This window comes from Aplysia californica, unplaced genomic scaffold, assembly GCF_000002075.1.
Source record: "Aplysia californica isolate F4 #8 unplaced genomic scaffold, AplCal3.0 scaffold00320, whole genome shotgun sequence".
Taxonomy (NCBI): Eukaryota; Metazoa; Mollusca; class Gastropoda; order Aplysiida; family Aplysiidae; genus Aplysia; species Aplysia californica.
The window spans coordinates 794,494-795,525 of NW_004797590.1; positions in this window are offsets into that span (position 1 = coordinate 794,494).

Here is a 1,032-nt window from a genome sequence, read left to right on the forward strand (position 1 = left end):
GATCTGCAAAATTAATGACCACTCTTAAATGAATTGACCTTGGTCTGTTATCGAAAAGTGTTGTATTTCGGTTTGCTAGGAAACGCAGGAAATATTTTTTTCCCAGATTAATGTAATTTGGACTAATCTACAACAATCATAACTTGGAAAATGTTGCAGACATGAAATGGTAATTTCATTAATCACTTGTCATACATATTGTTACTGTTGTTTCTGTGGTTTTTTGCCCGGATTTAGCTTTTGTTAAAATATTTTTTCAAAACAAAAATTGAATTCTATCAATGGCTAGGCTATGAATAATGTTTTAGGTTCAACGCACCATTTTAGTTTTACAAGCTGTGGAGGTGTAATCAAAATCAAACCTATAGAAAAGATCAAATCAGATTGCATTTAAGAGCTCTCTGGTTTTGTGATCGTTTTGTGTTATCGTTTTTTGTGATCGTTTCGTGTTGCAGGAGACGGGTTTTCGATGGTTTGAAAAGATGATGTGGGAGGAGGGGGGGAGGGATGACGGAGGTGGGCGTAATTTCATTAATGTGTTTGTTTATATGTGTGAGTAAGTGTGTGTGTGAGTGTGTATGTGAGTGTATGTGTGTGTGAGTGAATGTGTGTGAGTGTGTGATTGTGCATGTGTGTGTGCATTTATGTATGCATGTGTGTATTTGTGTATGTGCGTGTATGTGTGTATGTGTGTGTGTGAGTGTGCGCATGTGTGTGTACGTGTGCGTATGTGTGTATGTATGTGTTTGTGTGTGTTTGTGTGTATGTTTTCGTATGTGTGTATGTGTGTATGTGTGTGAGTGTGTGTGTACCTGTGTGTGTGTATGTGTGTGAGTGTGTGTATCTGTGTGTGTGTGTGTGTGTGTGTGTTAAGGGTGGGAGGATGTAGGTATTGACAAAACTCTGGACATCTCTCTGCCCAGTGTTGGGTGAAGCGTTTACAGTCTTTTGTGAGCGTCACATTATAGATCCAATGCATCCCTTCGTCCCCCTTGAAATGGGAGTTTGATTTTTAACTCTTTCACCGAGCAT